Source organism: Camelus bactrianus, chromosome 7, assembly GCF_048773025.1.
Source record: "Camelus bactrianus isolate YW-2024 breed Bactrian camel chromosome 7, ASM4877302v1, whole genome shotgun sequence".
In the NCBI taxonomy this organism is placed as follows: Eukaryota; Metazoa; Chordata; class Mammalia; order Artiodactyla; family Camelidae; genus Camelus; species Camelus bactrianus.
In genome coordinates, this window is record NC_133545.1 from 86,474,311 (window position 1) to 86,493,007 (window position 18,697).

Genomic DNA, 18,697 nt, shown 5'->3' on the forward strand with positions numbered 1-18,697 from the left:
ATCTTTAAGAACCACTTATTTCACTTTTAATGAAAGAAGTAAACTTTGCATTTAAAATGTTAACATCCTAAAGAAATTATATTAAAAATATAAAATTTTAATTCTTCACTTACCTCGAAGGCAGTCAGGGAAACGTTCACTGGGGGTCAGTTCAGGATCTGCAGGGTTTGAGTACGGGCCTCCAGATCTCTTCTAGGGAGTTCCCTGAAACTTTCTTTTTGTATTACTAACTGAATAATTATTGGCCTTAGAACTACTTCTGCTGTTTGGGGATTTACGAGGTACCTTAAAAGCCAAAAATTTGACCAAAATATACATGAATAACATTTTTTCTAATGTGATGAGTGATATCACAGTATTAGAGCAGGATTATCATTTATTTCTTTAATCAAACTTAAACTTGTTATAGTTTCCATGCAATTTATATTATTCCAGTGATACTATACCTTGATATACTTTATATAGAAAAATGTCCTTTAAAGCCCACTTAATCTGAACTAAAATTCTTCATAAAGTTATCAGCTGCTCTTTGATGCCTCTTTTAGATATTTTTAGTTATTTCTGTGAACATTTAAAAGAGTAATTTATTTAAAAATGATAAAACCTGAAATTATCCTGATCCACATTCTCCTCACATTTATTTAGCTCCATGTGTCATTGGACATGAGCCTTGGGTCAGTTGGCCTCTGTGTCAAATGGAGTAGAAACCGGTTCCGGGCAGGGGTCCCGCATGCAGGGTCCTGCGTGCAGGGGGACAGCTGTGTGAGGGCACTTGTTATGCACCTGCCTGCTGTGAGATCTTCACTTGTCTTAGTGCTCCTGTTGTATTAGTGATTCTTGTTACATAATTGCCGAATACACATTCAATGTAGTTTGTATTTGCGGTGCTTTTATCCATTGTTCATGACATTTAGGAATATCTGGAACAGGACTCACCAAGCCAGCAACTCCAGCCTCCAACGGGGAAAGCTGCGTGGCTCCCTGAGAAGTCTACAGACCCCTCAGAAACTGATGCCTGTGTTCAGTTTCTGAATGTAGGTGTTGAATTTCACAGTAATATTCATAATGGTTGTATGGTCTATAATTATATGTTAAAATTAAATTATAAATAATGAAATTTCTTCTGCACTGAGTGATACTGTACTCACTCACTCTTACTGAACACTTATTGATTTTCTTGTGTAGTAGAACATTGTTAACCGTGTCATTTTCATTTGTGTTTTTTTCCCTAACCCACTGTGTTCAAATCTAATATATAACTCTACATACCAAAGTAATGCTTTTCCTTAAAAGCATTCTTCAGGCTACGGTGGTGGGAACAAGGAAGCAAAACTGACTATGTTTGAAAGAGTTCAGGAAGCAGAGGGAAAATGCAGAGGGGCACAGGCCCTCAGGCAGTGGATTACAGTCACATTCTCAGAAAAAGAGCGAGAGCTTTGGAAGATAAGATGGAGGAACTACAGAGACAGCAGGAGGAGGAACTATTCCAACTGAGTCAAGACAACTATATTCTTCGAGCCAAGGTACTAGACACATTGTCCTACTTTTTCTTTTACTTATGGAAAAAGAACTAGTACTCCCTGCTAAATGCATTGTCACCCTCTGTCCCTGTGGCTCTTTGACTTGATGCGTTTGCTGCCAGTGACTTGGTTCCCGAGAGTGCCTCCCATCAGAAAAGCCTAAATCAAACCCCTGGGGAAAAATCAGAATTTAAACTGGCTCATATTGATCCTTCTCTTGTTAGCAGTCCTTTTTGAAAATAAATCCCTTAGTTCACGGTGGTGACCTTCAAGGAAGACAGAGTTTCAGAAAGATTGCTGTAGAAGGGCTAAGTTCAGAGAATGACACTGTGTAGCATTTCTGAGTTAATTACATCATCAGAGCCATCAGCACAAAACATCCTGTAATGAATTAACTGTCGCTGGTGTTAAACTAATTCCAGTGTGGTTGTAAGACAGTTCTAGGTCTGTGCACCTTGTGTTTTCTTTTATTCTTCCTCACTTCATCATTTCCTTTCCCAAATAAAATAATTTCTGCATTTTCTTAGTGAAGTAGCATTGAAGAATCAAACAAGAAACAAAGGTGGTTGCCTTTTGAGGAAACATCAGCTCCTGCCACAGAGAAAAAATAAAATCAAAAAAAGAAATAGGAACAAGAGACACTTGTTCAGGGACGTCAACAGGTAGGGTTCTTCAGCACATAGTGAGTTTGTTATGAGATCCTTTGGTTTTGAAAATAAGGCATTTAAAAATATTTGTGTCCATTTATCAGGTAATGGGAATTCTGGCAGTATGAGGAAGTAATCATTTGGTCTGTAAATTTGTCATGGGCAGAATTAAAGTGGTTAAGAGCATGGGTTCTGGATTCAGAGTCTGGTTTTAGGCTTGGCTTCACTACCTGCTGTGCAGCCTTAGGCAAGTCACATCCCCCCTCTGAGCCAGTTTTCCCATCTGTGAAATGGGAATGAGTCTGACAGTACCTGTCTCATAAGAGTGGTTGTGAAATTAAGATAAGACAGCGCCTCATCTCCCGGAGCCCTGCAGCAAAGGTGGGCTGATTCTGCCCCCAGCCTGCCTGCCAGGGGAGCCGCCCTTCCCTAGTCAGAGTTAAAATACTACGGATTAAGGGAGTTTTCACTGGTGTAGTGAGCCAGGGGCCCCGAGGAGCCCACGGCCCCGTAGGAAACCAGGCTTCTGAGAGTGCAGGGCCTACTCCCTGGCTGTTCCTGAGGGACACGGGGACGTTGTCAAAGCTGCTGCTAAACCCGCTGGTCAGGGCTTGGATGGGCTGGCGGGGCCTTCCATGGGCTCGGAGAACAGAGGCCTGGCAGGCTTTCCTTGGCTACCAGTTTTCTCTTGCTTTACACTTAAAAGCCACTTGTGTGACATTAAAGCCACATTAGGAAATATATATATTTAAATCATAAAAAAGACAGTGCAGGCCAACCTGAGTGCCCTCCACACAGTAACCAGTTAATGCGTGTTGCCTATGACTAATGTTATAGGCATGTTTCCTTAGAAACTGTCCCATTTTTCTTTCATTTTTTGTAATGATTTTCAGTAGATAATATTGGCTAGTTTTGATATTATATTCAGAAATATGAATCAGACATTAATTTCCAATGCCCTGAGATTGAAAAAAAAATTGACTTAAAATTGGGAGAAAATGTACGTGTCCTGTAGAAGTCAGACATTTGTTCTGTGTGATGCATCTTGGTGACGCTAACCTGACAGGCAGGCAGGACAGGTTTGGTGATCTCCAGCACGAGCTTCACCTTCATTTCCTCCCCACCACCCCACCCCCTTCTGTCTCATTACCTTTTTCTCCTTTGACAGCAGTAGCCTAAGCCTTGAGCCTGCCAATAAGAAGCAGTTTCACTCCAGGGACATCCAGAGAAAGTGCTACTGCATCAGAGATGACAGCATTTACTGCAAATGAGATAGTACTGATTTTGCAGGACACACGGCCCTAGAGTTACTGAGAGCCATCCAGACCCTCTGCCTGAAGTTCTGAGCTCGCACGGAGCATGGCACTTTGAGGAACAGACCCATGAGTATACCAGCCACCCCTCACACACACACAGAACACAAAACTTGTGTATCAACATATGTACGTATTTTTCTGGGTTTCAAGAATTCTGCAGAATTAAGCACAGACTATCTGCCAGGCATTAGGCCAGGTGTGGTGAGACAGTTCAGAGTTTCATTAGATTCACAAAGGTCCTTGGTTTTCATCAGACTCTTAATTTTAAAGAGGTTAATAAACCAGAGCATCTAAGCACAGATTGCCACTGATCTCACTGTCTGAGTCCCTCTTTAGCTCAAGCCAGGTACTGAGCTGGGTCTAGGCTTTGCTTTGCCTCATCCTGATCTCCTGGAAACACCTAGTCTCTACCTCCTTGCTTGCAGAGAGTTCCAGAAACAAGCCTGTCTACCCACTGTGGCTCCATCCAGTTTCCTCACCACAGAAAGATGGGCCAAAAACAGAAAAAAAGAAGGTACAAATGTCACCAAGTCCAAACTCATTCTGCTCACTGCACAAAAGCCAGTAAGTTAGGAGACAGGGTCTTGGGGCAATGAACAGTTACTTTATTTAGAAAGCCATTCAGAAAGCTGGCAGACCAAGAAGATGGCAGATTAAGGTCCTGGAGAACCATCTTCCCCAAGTCAGAATTCAGGCTCCTTTCCTACTTGCTTGGTTGTTGCAAACTTCTTGACATAAGAGTTCGTTGTTCTTGGAATCCTGTGTTCTTGCAGCTGTCCACGTAGGTCAGATCATGGTGCCCCTGTAAACTTCCAACAAAAGAAATGTTATTTTGTATTCTGCAACTTGTTATCTTTATGTGAATGGAAATGTGTTAATGTCCTTAAAAGTCAGAGCCTTGGGAAAAGGCTCTCCTCTATATTTCAGGCTATTGGCAACATTGTTCCACAAAAGGTGCAGAGATGGCAAGACTGAGCCTAGAAAACAGAGCACAGGGTTAAATTCAAAGGAACAGATCTAATATGGAGTCGGGTTCTTTTTTATCACACAAACAGCCCCCCTGGCCTTTCCATCCCTGATGTGCAAAATCAGGACGTGGTTTTTCCTGCAGTCACTCACCCGCTTACCCCTGTGAAACGCAGTACATTATACTGCCAGGCTCGCTGGCTTTGGGAAGTTCTGCAACTTTTTTGTTTACTAAGCATTTGGAGCATTTTGGAAACAGTTGTTTTCAGCTAGCAAATTGTCTTCTGAGAAAATTGAAAGTTTGAAAAATGTTTTAAAGCTTACTCAAAAACAAGAAATTTAAAGACTAAAAATATTTGAAGGATGTATCTTTCATGAGCACATATGCTAATGTTATATAGGTCCTGCTGACAACTACAATGTAACTTTCTATTTATAAAAAGGAAAATGAAAAATTGTATAATCAAGTGAAAGATCTCCATGAACAAGAAAAATGAAGAGTGAATGTTCAAGGAAAACCAGAGCTTATTCAGCAAATTAGCATCCTGAAAGTAAGTCCTTTTTAAATTCTTAAAATCAAATCAATTTTTTCTAAGCATTTTATTGTTATATTAACAATACATTTAGTTATACTTGGAAATTTTAAAAATTTTACATTGATTTTCAGTTTTGTAACTTTCATGTTTTTAGTTTTCAGTGGATTTTCTTTTGGCATTAGACAACTAATATATACTTCAGTATTTTCAGCATATTCATATTTGAATTTGACATCAGTTTTAGGAAATTGAACAGCCCTCTTGATCCATCATTAAGCCTGGGACACTTATGTAATGCATCTCAGTAATGATGCTTTTAGTAATAATAGTAAAATAAATATACAGTATCATTTCCTGTCTTAGGTCGGGTTCCGAACAAGTAGACCCTGAGCCGGGGGTCCTTGTGGAGGTGACTTCCTGCAGGATAACTCTCAGGAGAAGGGGAGAGAGAGATGCAACGTGGGGGTGGGCAGGGGGAGGGAGGTCAAGTGAGACCGTGGTCTCAGCCAGAGGCTGGCGTCATTCTTCCCTCACCAGGAAGCTCAGGAGAGCAGACTGCACCGCAGAGTTGGTCCCCAAATGAGGCAAGTGGGGGAAAGCCATTTGTGCCCCCCAGCCAGTCAGGCCCTGGCTGAAGTGTGCTCTAGGAAGTGGGTGGGTGTACCTCTAGGCCAGGGGTCAGGGGCTGCCATTTGGTGAGGATGTTTCTCCAGAGGAGGGGAGCCTCAGTGGTGAGAACCAGCACTCACTGTGGCGGGCTGGCAGAGCTCACACTGTAAGGGATTTTGGATGTTACTACACCCACCTTTAACATGTTAAGTGAAGGAGCTGAACCAACAGCCGTGGGCAAGCTAGGGTCCTGCCTTCTTTTAAGAAGTGACTAACCATTTCACCAAAACATGCAAATAGGACTGCTGTCAGAAGAAAGTTCTTTGGCTGTGAATGTCATGTATGTTACACATATTCACATACTTCTTCCATTTTTCTGTAAGATAACCTAGGGCATTGAGGCAGGGCTGCTGTTAGCTCACACTGATCTTTCATGCAAAATAGAAAAAGACACACATTGTACAGACAAAGCTAGAAAGTAAACAGGTTGGCAAGTGAGGGCACTTTTGAGTAAGTAGGGGGGAAAAATCTCCTTTCCCTAGGCCAAGGCTAATCTGCCTAGTTCTGAAGCATGACGATTTACATCTGTTTCTTACCAAATGCTTCAGTAAAGTGTTTCAAAATTTCACATCTTATATTGCCTGTTTTTTAAAAGAGAAGATCTATTCCAGGGTCCAAAACTGGAGCTCTAAATAATTTTCACAATGAAATAAATGATTTCTTTAGTACATTGGGGTTAGATGATCATATATGGAGTCCTAACGTCCTTTTATAATGTCTCTGGAAAAACAGAAAAATTGATTCTAAGGTTCAGGTAGTGGACTGTATTTGGTTGGTTAGTTTCCATGTGTCTGACTGGCAATGTGTGCTTCTCAGAAGGGAGTCTAGAATGACATGACAGGGGGCACAGACCCCACAGGAAAATGCATCAAATCTTTGCGGGACATTGATTTGTTTTTTTCTCTGAGAATTGGCAGGAAGTATTTTTATATTCCTAATAAGCCAACACTCTGAGGGTTTGCGTTCTTTTAGATCCCACATCAGCGTTTCCCTTAGAGTGTACTCCTCACTTAGTGTTTTGCTCTTTAGAGAAAATAAACTTTTTGTCTTCAGTGACACAGAGTTCCACTGTGAGTTAGTTTTGAAATTTTAAGAACTGAATATTTTATATTGAAAGGAGTAAGGACCAGAGTGGTGGAAGATCAGGTCAGAGAGGCGGCCAGAGGCCCCTGAGTGTGTATCACAGTAAAATCTTGAAGAACCTCAGTAACTCTCCTGAAATGACATCCACAGAAGGTCACACAGAAGATTCAACAATGAAATGATGAAGCCAAAACCCGTGATAATACAGCACTTTATGGGTGGATTTATTTTCTTGGTAAGGCTGGGTTTTAAGGTAGTGTGAGACAAAACTTCTGACAATTTTTATTTTGAAACTGAATTGTATCAAGTGTCCTGCCATGAATCCGAGAATTCCTTCAGCAGTTCTGAGTTGAGCCCCATGTTCATTTACTGAGCAACTGCCCTCTGCTTAGTGCCGTCAGGTAACCAGGTGGTGACATCAGTCTCGGTCCCCACAGAGCTTGCAGCTTGTTAAAGAGAAAAGGCCTGCACACAGGTCAGGGTCATGGGAAACAAAGCACTGAGTGCTGTGCTGGAGGGACATGGAAGGTTCTTGGGGGGGTAGAGGTTATCAGGAAGAGCCGCACTTGAACTCAGTCTTGAAGGATAAGTGTGACTCTGTGAAGCAGAGGAAGGAGGATATTGAGAGTTGTGTGGAATGTTGGGCCAAGCCTTTTTTTTTCCTGCATTTGTGACACAAAGGTGAGCAAAATCAAGTTTTGCTTTCAAGTAAATATATACCGTGTCAGGTGCTGATGAGTGTTTTGAGAAGAAAATAAAGCAGCACACCTGGGGGCCAGGTTGGGGGCTGCCATTTTAGAAAGAGGGATCAGGGAAGGCCTTCCTGGGGCCGCACCTGAGCAGAAGTCCTGAGCCAGTGCAGGAGTGAGACACCCGGCTCTGGGGAGCAGAGCTGCAGGCAGGGGAAGCAGTCAGTGCAACCACCATGGGGTAGGAGTGTGCTGAGCATGTTCCCAGGCAGCCAGGAGGTCTCTGCCGCCGGAGTGGAGCAGGAGGGGGAAGATTTGTGAGACATGCATCAGAGGAGCAGGCAACACTGGGTTGTGCGACACTGAAGGTCATGGTAATAAGGACTTCAGATTTACCCTAACACAGGGGAGCCACCAGAGAGTTTCAGATGAAGGAGTGATATTAATGGACTCTTCAAAACAATTCACCCCTTCTTGTGTGGAGGGCGGACCGCAGGTGCCAGGAGTGGAAGAGGCGGGCTAGTTAGGGGGTCGTCGTCATCCGGGAGCAGTGAGAGCAGCGGTGGGGAGGGCCCTGCGGCTGTGCTGGGCACATGCTCAGAGCTGGCTCCGGCGGGCTCCGGGAAGCTCGTCATCATTTGGAGGGGGCGGGGTAAAATCAGAGCTGAAATTTAGGAAAGATGACCAGCAGCAGAATAGGATGAATTGGGTAAAAGAGAGCCTATACCACAATCTGCCGTGATTAGGAATAAGTTACTTTTGTATTTCTAGGAATATCAAGAAAGAGAAAACAGGTTTATTGGAAGACCTCAAAAGACTGAAGCAAGCAAGCTCTTGAAGCAGACTTGGGAAAAACAAAGAAAGAGAGAGACCAAGCCAGAGAGCAGGTGCGCGCACCACAGGGAGCACGCCGAGCTGGGATGAGTACTTTATACTCGTAACTGTGCTGAACTTGAGTGTAAGTTATAGCAACTAATATAAGCAAAATGCTATTCCTAGAAGTATATTGTAATTTTAGGAACTTTTGAAAATTAGTTATTAAGAGGTATGTACATTTGATTGGTTTCAGCAGCAATAATTGCGAGAGTTGAAGAAACTCAAAAATTATTTTGAAGTCGTGGCATTGTGTGCGCAGCTGTTTGCAGTCCTCCCAGCTGGACCGCGACCTTCCAGGGCCGGACACCCTTTTTATCCCTGGGCCTGACACATAGCTCTCAAGTGTTTGACAAGTGAACAGACAACACCGTGAAGTGTTTGTAGAAGACACGAGGGTGAATATGGCGTTCCCCACCGGGGAAAACAAAGGAGGAGTAAGGTAAGAATGCAGAAATGTTTAATATTTAAAAAAAAATTAGAAATAAACAGGAGGTTCCTGGTAAGGGTTTCAGGGAGCAGAAGCATTTGAGCTGGGTCCTGGCAAGTGGAGGGCCTCAGGAGGAGAGGAGGGAGGCCGTGCAGCTGTGTCTCGTGGGCGTGTCACTGAGTGAACCTGTCCTGAGGCGCAGGCGGTCAGGGCACGGGGCTGGAAATGTCGATCAGATGAGCCCTTATTGCCAAAGGAAGGCTCTTTTCTCTGTGATTTTATGATCTTCAGTGTAAGATATGTACAAATAAAGTCCACTAGCATGTTCGTAAGAAATGTACTTTCCTCTTCTGCAAAATACACTAATAATAATTGCTCCCATCAAGTGTTTGTCGTGTTAAATAAAATCATACAAACTTTGAGAATTCAGACTGTGAACACAACCTTCTTTTACTAACACACTATGCTGTGCAAAACCTAGCTAAATCCATTGTTTGTTTGTTTGTTTGTTTTTGCCCCTTATTTTTTCATGATGCTTTCATTAAATAGGCATTGGTTTTCATGTGAAATCTTTTAATTTAGTTATTTCCATATTTTGAAAAATTACATTCAGGTTATTGAGTTACTTTACCTTATAGGTGAAAAATTATATGAAATAAAAATTTTGGAAGAAACACATAAGAAATGAGTGGCCTGCAGAAAAGATTACAGCAGTGTGCTGAAAACAAGGAGATTCTGGGTAATGATACAGTTCAGCTTAAGAAAGCAACAGAATAAACAAAAGCTGACATCTGGGGTGATAGATGGTTCTAGAACATGCTTCTGTAGATGAACACTGTTCACCAAAATAGTCAGCTCGGAGACTTGTGTCACTGAACCACTGCTCTAAATGCTGTTAATTAAAACAGCTCATTTGGGTTTGGTTTGCTTTACTTTGGGTAGTCTGTTTTAGATTAAACTGAGAATACAGACCACTGTCATATCTAGGGGCCCCCTATTCAGCAGACTGAACGAACTGTGGATGGAAAATATTCAGAATAATGGAAAGTTTCAAAAAGCAAAACTTGAATTGGCCACAGGCTGGCAACTACTTACATAGTATTCACATTGCCTCAGATACTGTGAGTAATCTAGAGAGGATTTAAAGTACACGGGTAGGAGCACGAAAGATCCGTGCAAGTCCTCTGAAATTTTATACAAGAGGTGTCAGAATCCATGGATGTTGGTATTAGGGGGAAGTCGTGGAACCAGTGGCCAAAGGTTACCAAGGGATGACTGGAAGCCCAGGCTCCTGATCCCAGCCTGGCACATCCCCATGTGATCTGAACCCTGCCTGTACCACAATGCCCTGGTCACTCTCCTCCAGCCCTGCCAGACTGCCCTCTTCTTCTGGAACAGACCAAGCTCACTGCACTTCATGTCTGACCTCTAGAAATACCCGTTACAGTCTGAGCATGGCTCTGCTTCAGTAAGGTGGGCTGCATTGCCACTAGAGAAGACAGGATGGAGGTTCCTTAAAAAAATAAAAATGGACTTACCTTATTATCCAGCATTCCCATGCCTGGGGATACGTCAGGAGAAAACTCTAATTCAAAAAGTCACATGCACCTCAATGCTCACAGCAGCCCTATTTATAAAAGCCAGGACATGGAACCAACCCAAACATCCATCGGCAGGTGACTGGATAAAGAAGTAGTGGTCTACTGATGCCACAGAATACTACTCAGCCATGAAAAATGTAAAAGAATGCCATTTGCAACAACATGGATGGACACAGAGATAGCCATTCTGAGTGAAGTAAGCCAGAAGAGAGAAAAATGCTGTATGATACCACTTCCATGCGGAATCTAAAAAAAAGACAGCAATGAACTTAACGACAAAAGAGGAACAGACCCACAGACATAGAGAAACAAGCTGATGATTACCAGGGAGGGAAGGGGGTGCGAAGGGGTAAATATGGGAATTGGAAAATTGCCCCTCTTGGGGAGTGATAGAAATGGTAGCTTTCTTGATGGTGGTGATGGTTTTCTGGGTGTAGACATCTATGAAAATTCATGAAATACTACACGTGAGCTGTGTCTAATTTATGGAACAGAAATCGTACCACAATAAAGGTGTTTTTAAAAAAAGAGATTGGCTGCATTGTGTCCTATGTTTCTATGTGTCTTCAGGGAGTCCTCGAGAGGGCGGTGCTGGCCTTCCTGCCAACATGATGACATGAAGCCCGAATGATCCATCGATGGGAAGAAGATAAGAGCCGTGGTCACATCTGGACCCCAAGCTTAGACATGGTGCACGGGTGACATTTATCGACAATCTGGCGAGGTTCCAGCCAGAGCTTGAGGCTGGGGCAGCAAACCGGGAGTGGCACTAAGGAGCATCGTGGCGCAGAGGCTGGACTGGGGGCCCGCAAGCTCCTCCCAGGAGGAGCCTCAGGGTTTGGGAGGTGGCTAACGTGCCTGCTTCGTGTCACCAGCAAGTGATGCCACCTGTGGAAAATCAGCTGGAATCCTGAGCCGGGTCAGCCTTGGGTGACGCGGTAAAGGCTCCTACCAGAGGGGGCGCCAGACGGACAGTGAACCAAGCAACAGGCTGCTGAGTTTGGGGCCTGTGTTTATCGTGCTTTCCGTGTCTCTCTGCATTTCATTGTCACCCAGAGGAATTGGGGCGGTGTTTCGAGGCTGATGGCCTCTCGGTTCCTCATCAGCCTGGCAAGCCCCCCAGCCCTGTCTGGCCAGACCTTGGCAAGCGCCTTCCCTTGTTCTAACAAAAGCCTTCCCACCCTCACCAGCGGTGAGCTTTTGTTTTCTTAATTGATGGGAATGAGGATACCTTACAGTCTCCTCAGGCCCTTCCTTAGGGCTTCTGCCTTTAGAACCCGGGAAGGGGGCCCTCCCCCAACCCGCTGCCCTGCGTCCTGCACTACAGAGGGTCCCTCTGGCCCTGACACCTCCTCTGGCCACGCCCTCCACGGGGTGGAGTCAGCAGGGCCAAGGGGACATGCCCATTGTCTCCACCCCGTGCTCTGGAAACCCAGGACCCCGAAGGCCCTGCCCCAGCAGCCCCTGACCCACTTGTAGTGTCTGCATTGACTCTCCCCTGAGTTCAGCTTCCCTGGACTCACACAGAGGCCAATGGGCAGCTGTTGGCATGGAGGGTATGGACAGAACCCGGACGTGAGGTCTGAGTGTCCCCCTGTGCACATTCAAGGCCCCTTGGGGCATGGGATGGACCCAGCATTGGGAAGAAAAGGGTCAGGCTAGTGGTCAGAGACTGGGAATCGGCTCTCCCCACAGTCACTTTCTGTGTGGGACTCCCCTGAGTCTGGGAATTCTAAAGTTAAGCCTGGCCTTCCCCCTTCTAATGAATGTGTCATTGTAAAGGCAGGAGTTTAGAACCTACTGCACTTAAAATGTTGACATCTATAGGATGGGAACTCCCAGGTATGCTCTGGCCCTGCACTTCCAAAGGTCCAGAGCAGTTCTGTTGGCTTTGCTGAGACTGCAAGAGGCAAAGACCATCTACAGAGAGGAGGGGCTCCTGCTTCATGCTCCGAAGTCAGGAGCTTCTGAGCGGATGAAACAATGGACACTGAGACCCTTGATTGTAAGTTGGTTTAGAGTGACGCCAAAGGTGTGTGTGAGGTGTGTGTGCGTGCAGGCTCGTGTGCACCTGGGGACGTGTGTGGTACGTGACAGTGACTTTGCGTGTGTGTGCGCGCCTGAGGACGTGTGTGGTTGTGTGTATGTTATGGGTGTGCGTGTGGCACATGACTCCGTGTGTGTGCGTGGGGATGTATGTGGAACAGAGGCAGTGTGTCTGCACGTGTGTTTGTGTGTACGTGCATGCATTAGTTTTAAGAATAGCAGAAGCAGAAGCTGTCCTTTAGAAGTCTGAAGTCGTAAAAATTGTATGGTGTTCCTCACTGTATAATTCAAAATGAAAATAATCTTCAATCACCAGAAATGTAGTCCCCCCGCCCCAATTCTGATTTTTCCCCCCATATTGATTACTTCTTCATTTGACTGATGAGGAAACTAGCTTAGAGATGTTAACTGACTCAGCCAAGGCCATGGAGCTCGCTAGCCCAGGGCCAGGACGCAGTCCAAGCGGCACGGCTCCAGAGGCCTGGAGGCCTGCTCACGACCGCACGTGGCCTCTTGGCTGGGGGAACAGATTCTGATGGGCCGGGGCCAGCGTGCAGGCTGCCCAAGCTGCGGACTCTGCAAGTCGGGTGGAGAGTACCAGACAGCAGACGAGGGTAAAGGGCTGCTGAGAAATAAGGTAGGTTCCTAGATCTTTGATGAGTAAGGAGGCTCACTGCTCAACCTCGATCCTTTTGCTGGTGGCTAACAGGGACCAAGGCCCACCAGAGCGCTCCTGGGAGCTGCCTGCCGAAACCTGGAACAGGACTGCTCAGGACTGGCTCTGCAGCAGGAGCAGAGGGAGGCAATGATGCCACATGGTGGACATCCTGGGTAGTGGCAGTAGGAGCCCTAGCAGCCTTGATATGGAGGTGGCAGGACGAGGTCCTAGGGGATGATCGTTTCCACGTGTCTTAAAAATCATTGCTTCATATATTTTATCCATCTTGGAGTTTATTCTAGGATGGTAAATATGGTCTCCGTTACTCCTTCTTAGCTGAATTGATGAATTTTTTTTGAGGTTAATTTTCTCTTCAATGATTTGGAAGCTGTATTGCCTTTTAATGAAAATTCTCTCTACATTTTTATAAGTCATCTCTAAATTCATAACTCTGTATGTAATTGGACCAGTATTGCTAGAACAGTCTCAAAAATGAAATCATCTATTAGATCTTGTTTCTCAATCATGATACATTTAGCATATTTTACCTCTCTGCTCTTCCCAATTGTGTGTGTGTGTGTGTGCGCGCGCGCGCTACACTTACTGCTTTTTAGACAGTTGCTTTAAGTCTGTTACATTCCCAATGAATATATAGGTATAAACATCTTGGATTTCTTTGCTCACTACCACTACTTAATCTCATGTCTTTCCCATTTTTGAGTTCTTTACTTCTTTCCCAATCAAATGGACACATGATTGGCTAATTTTTTTCGAGCGGTGGACTTGGAACCCTTCCCTGTCTATACGCAGCTTTATGTTCTTGCCATAACTCTGCTTCATTGAGAAGCATGTTTTTACCATTTCTCAGAAGGGCTTCCGCTTTGAACCACTAAACCATCACCGCACTCTTTCTCTCCATGCTTATTCCTGAAAAAGTGAGCTCTCTACTGGAGTAAAGATGCTTCCCGTCAAAGATGTGTGGCTCCCAGTCCCAAGGTCCAAAAGAAGATAAAGGGAAAGATTCCTGGTTCCGATGGTCCCATTTTGTCAGCTGAGAGATCTAGTTATCCGTGTGGCTGCGGTGGAATCTGCAATATCTTGCCTCAGAGTTCCCTTTTTCTGTCTTACTAGGGGAGCCGCATTAGCTGAGGTCAGGGCACTCTGGCCCTTGTCAGGATCCCGGTGCTAAGGCAGCCCCTTCCCCCCACCCCCACTCCTTGTTCTTTTGATTGTGCAAACTGGATGCCAGCCCTGCGAACCCTGTACCTGGCAGCCAGGATTGCCCCCTACGCGACATGTCCCCAGTTCCTTGGCGTCCCTCACTGCTAGCAGCTAGCTCAAGGAAGGGTGCGATCTGACTTCCACTGCCGTCCTTCCTCCTTCCTGTGCAGGCGGGCCCTCCTTTTGCGCTAGTCAGCCTGAAACCTTCTTTCCTGCGCTGCGTCCACTGAAGAAATGCCTCAGCGTTTCCAGCCGCTAGAGGGCGCTCTTCTCCTCTCTTTGGTCCCCTTCAGCGCTTACAGTGGAAATTTAGCAGGTGGGAAGGGCTTGGGGGTTCTCCGTATCTAGGGGCTCCCGATCCAGCAGATTCAACTAACTGTGGGTTGAAAATATTCGGAAAAAAACAGAAAGTTTCATAAAACAACACTTGAATTTGCCATACACCGGCAACTACTTACATAGCATTCATGTTGTATTAGATATGGTGAGTAAGCTAGAGATTCTTTTAAGTACACAGGAGGACATAGCGAAAGAGAATGTGAGAATGAATGTACGTGTATATTCATGTATAACTGAAAAATTGTGCTCTACACTGGAATTTGATGCATGATTGTTAAATGTGTATAACTCAATAAAAAAGTTTGTATATATGTATAAAAAAAGTACATTGGAGGGTTCACATAAGTTCCATGCAAGTCTTATGCCATTTTATAGAAAAGGCGTCAGCATCCATGGATGTTGTCATCTGGGTGGAGTCCTGGAACCAGTACCCCATGGTTACCAAGAAATGACTGGAAGTCCAGGCTCTATCACCAGCCTGGTATGTACCCACGTGGTCTGAATCTTGCCTGTACCTCAGTCTGCCGGTCACTCTCCTCCAGCCCTGCCAGACTGCCCTCTGATTCTTGAACAGGCCACACTCACTGCACTTCATATCTGGCTCATAGAAATACCCATTACTTTCTGAGCATGGCTCTGCTTTAATAAAATGGGCTGCGTTTTCACTAGAGAAGACATTGTGGTGGTTCCTTTAAACCTGAAAATGGACTTAACTCATGATCCAGTCTTCCCACTCCCAGGCATGTGTTAGGAGGAAACTCTAATTGTAAAAGTCACATGCACCTCAATGCTCACAGCAGCACTATTTATAATAGCCAAGACATGGCAGCAACCCCAATGTCCATCAACAGGTTACTGGATAAAGAAATAGTAGTATATTTAGATAAAGGAATAGTACTCAGCCATTAAAAAGAACAAAATAATGCCATTTGCAGCAATATGGATGGACGTAGAGATAGTCATTCTAAGTGAAGTAAGCCAGAAAAAGAGAAAAATGCCATATGATATCACTTATATGTGGAATCTAATAAAAGACACAAATGAACTTAACTACAGAAGAGAAACAGACCCACAGAGATAGAGAAACAAACTTACGGTTACCCTGGAGAGAAGGGGATGGGAAGGTATAAAGATGGGAATTCGAAAACTGCCCCTCTTTGGGAGTGAAGGAAATGTTAGCTATCTTGATTGTGGTGATGGTTTTCTGGGCGTAGACATCTATCAAATTCATCAAATAGTACATGTGAAATATGTGTAATTTACTATACAGGAATCATACCACAATAAAGGTGCCTGTAAAAAAAAAACAGGAAAAGATTGGCGGCATTTTATCCTACGTTTTTATGTGTCTTCAGTGAGTGGGTCTTCAAGTGTCTGCTGCCATATTTTCTGAACCAGAAGTGCCCTCCTTCACTTTGATAAACTGTCAGTTGGTGGCATTTATTCCCATGACTTCAACTTCTTTCTGTCCACTGATTGACTGTCAAATCTTTTCCAGCATGGACATCTCATTTCAGTCCCAGAAATATACTTATAATTGACAAGTAGACATTCTCACTTGATTAACCCATAAAAATCTCAAGCTCTGTATGTCTGAATTTACACTCGCTCAGAACTAGGTTTACTTCTTCAAACAATGTCATCACTATCCCATCTGTTTTCCGTGACATACATCTGGGGGTTTTCCTTTACTTTTCCACTCCCTCACCCCCGTCAGTACTGCAATTCTTTTCCTTACTGTCCCCCAACTAAGTCCCCGCCACTCGCTCCCCACTGCATTAATTCCCACCCCTTGCTAGTCTCCCCAATGCTGTTCTTTAGAATGAACAATCCACTTTTCTCACTTTTAATGACTAATCTCTGTCACTCTCCTCCTTAAAACCCCAAAGAATTCCCCGCTGCGTAAGTGAGGAAGTCCACGCTCCCTGATTTAACGTCACACCTTCTCATAACCTAGTTGCTGCTTTTTTTCAGCCTCAGCTTCCGTTAGTTCCCCACAGCCTCTAGCCCCACTGACCTTCCTTCCCTAAGTGCAAAGTGCTCTTAGACACGACCAGGCGTCTGCACGAGACACGCAAGCTGCTGAGAATCCCGTCCCCACCTCGCACTCTCCTGGTCTACAGATTTGCTGGAATCCTTCAGATGTCAGTGCAGAAAGCGTTTCCTCTCTGACACCTTCCCTACCTTCTAGAACCCTGCCCCAGGCAGTGCAAAAGCCCCTCTGAACATACAGTATACATGATGCCAAGTGACTCTTACCAAATTGTTTTCAAAACCTATTTAAATTTGTCTCTTCCACGACACATTGTGATCTCCTTGAGGGATGGGGGGCTGTGTGGTGTTTGTCTAGACAGCTAATGTCTGGCACAGACCCCGGGCCATCGGAAACAGTCTGCTGACTCATCAAGAAGAATTGTCGTCTTTGCGACGTAAGAAAGACTACATGATCTCTGATCTTACACCATCCGGCAAGGGTCAAAATAATTTCACATAGACCTACACAGGCAAAATATGTGTATTCTTTTCCTCTTTGTGAGCCCGAGATCATAGGCATCCTGGAACGGAGGTGTCACTCTAAGCTGTCTGTCCCCTAGGCTGTCACGTCCAGCTTCAACATATTTTTTAGAAGTTGTAGGGATACGTGCACATCACCCCATCTTAGAGCAAACGGTGCTTCAGCCTGACCAAGTTTAATGTCCATATAAAAATCAGAAATCTTCCAAACTGAAGCCTGAAGAAACATTTCCCTTCTCTCCTTCCAGTCTGTCTGCCATCTGCATCCCACATCCCCACTGCTCACCTGCGTCAGACCACCTTCTATCTAGAAACATTTTAGGTGGGACACTTGGATGAGAACTAATTACAGCAGTCATGAAAATGGCCCCATGAACGTAGGCTCTGCACAGCAAGGATGTTTTGACCGGAGGCCTCAGCCGTGGCCTTCAGGGTCTGTTCACATGTTCTGCCTGGCTTCCCTACAGACGTTCTGCAGAAAATCAAGCCTGCAGTTAAAGTCATAGAAGGCCCAAGAAATCCAGAAAAATACAGTGAGATTCATCTCCTTGGGAATATTTTTGAAAACCATCCACTAATAGGAAGAAGAGCTTTAAGAGGGTCATTTCAGATCAGATGTTGTCCAACTGCAGATGGGTCAGTTTTGTCATTGTTGCTCTCTAGTTGGCTTTCTGCTGCTTCTAACATGCCGCTGTTTAGAGAAGTAGCCTGAGTAGGCCCTCAGAGCAGAAAGGTGAGCTGGGCCTGGCGACAGCCAAGCTCCTCTGCTGTGTAGTGACCCGCTGAGAAGGAAAGGATGGCCCAGGGCTTCCTCTGACTCTCTCCCTCAGTTATAAACTCTATGAAGGGAAAATGGAACAAAAAATCTTAATTCAATAAGGTATTGTCAAAGTATAAAAATAATTGTCTTTGGAGGGGATGGTATAGTTGAAGGGGTAGAGTACATGCTGGGTTCAATTCGCAGTACCTCAATGTAGAAAAATAATAAGAAAAAGTCTTTAAAATAAAAGAAAAATAACAAATAAGAAAAGAGATCTCAAACAACCCAAGTTTAAAAAGAAAAAAATGTCTTTTAAAAATAGTAGTCAGCTCGGTCTTTTGCTAGATTAGGAGTTTGGGATTAACAGATACACACTACTATGTAAAAAATAAATAACCAACTCCCAGGTCCTTAATAACCTAGTTCAACCTGAATCCTTTCTCTTTTTTTTCCCTAAGCAACCCGTGGAAGCATCTGAAATTCTCATCTTATAAAAGAATTCATTTAAAGGCGGTTTGAAAGTTACTGGTTAAAACAGTTATTTGTTGTTCCATGAATACATGTCTAGTAAGAATGACAAACAATAAACCAGTAAGCAAATAAATATATGACGTACTGCCAGGTACTAATAATTGCCAGAAAGAAACATAAAGCATATTAAGAGAGAAAATGATTGAATAGGAAATATGTGCATGCTATTTTAAATAATGTGGTCAGATAAGTCCTCTCTGAGGGTAAAATAATTTGAAGTCCTGAATGAAGCAAAAGAATAAGCCACGTAGGTAACAGACAAGAAAAGCCTCCCAGGCCGGGAGAAGTGTAAGTACGA

The 18,697-nt window shown here is 44.3% G+C and overlaps 1 long non-coding RNA gene across 1 annotated transcript; it reads left to right on the forward strand.

Annotated features, from left to right (window-relative positions):
* The first annotated feature begins 1,247 nt into the window (after nucleotides 1-1,247).
* Nucleotides 1,248-8,378, forward strand: LOC141578070 (uncharacterized). The gene is made up of 4 exons (XR_012507938.1): nucleotides 1,248-1,523; nucleotides 2,048-2,182; nucleotides 4,893-5,000; nucleotides 8,198-8,378. It is a non-coding gene; the product is annotated as an uncharacterized LOC141578070 (long non-coding RNA).
* The last annotated feature ends 10,319 nt before the right edge of the window (nucleotides 8,379-18,697 follow it).